Source organism: Buceros rhinoceros, unplaced genomic scaffold (assembly GCF_000710305.1).
Source record: "Buceros rhinoceros silvestris isolate BGI_N320 unplaced genomic scaffold, ASM71030v1 scaffold25737, whole genome shotgun sequence".
In the NCBI taxonomy this organism is placed as follows: domain Eukaryota; kingdom Metazoa; phylum Chordata; class Aves; order Bucerotiformes; family Bucerotidae; genus Buceros; species Buceros rhinoceros.
The window spans coordinates 8,041-8,622 of record NW_010420900.1 but is presented as its reverse complement, the minus strand read 5'-3'; positions in this window follow the sequence as shown (position 1 = coordinate 8,622).

The following is a 582-nucleotide window of genomic DNA, read 5'->3' as shown; positions in this document are numbered from 1 at the left end:
GGCGCCGCCCAGCCGAGGGGACTTTCCTCGCTCCCTCGTGCCTGCAAAGGTGCTGGCCGTGGGCAGGCAGCTGCCTCCTGCCCGGTGCTGTGCCGTATGGCCGGGCCCCGCTCTCGAGGCTGTGCCCGTGGAGACCTGCCTGTCCCCGGGATGTGGTGCTCTGCCTCGGAGTGGAGCCTCCGCTCTCTCCTGTTTTCCCCACAGACCCTGCAAGGAAGGAAACTGCAGAAAGTTCCCTGGGACGAAGTGTCCCGCGTGCCTCGTTGTGGGAAAGTGAGAAATCCCTGGAGGCCTGCGGCTGGGAACAGGCTGTCCCCGGGGCCATGGTGGGAGGCTGCTGACAGCCAGGAGCTGCATCTCGGTCGGATCACGGGCCCTGCCGGAGCTCTGCCAGCGTGAGAGTCAGGCGTGTGGCTGTGGAAAGCCGCTCGCCTCCATCCTCCACGCAGAGCAGGCTGAGCCCACGAGGGCTGGGGGGAGCTGGGCTGACGGGTCCTGGCCACCAGCCCTGTCCTGTTCCTGTGACCCCGGCAGGGAGCCAGTGGGGCCAGCGGCTCCCGCCCTGGGGTTGGTGCAGGAGCG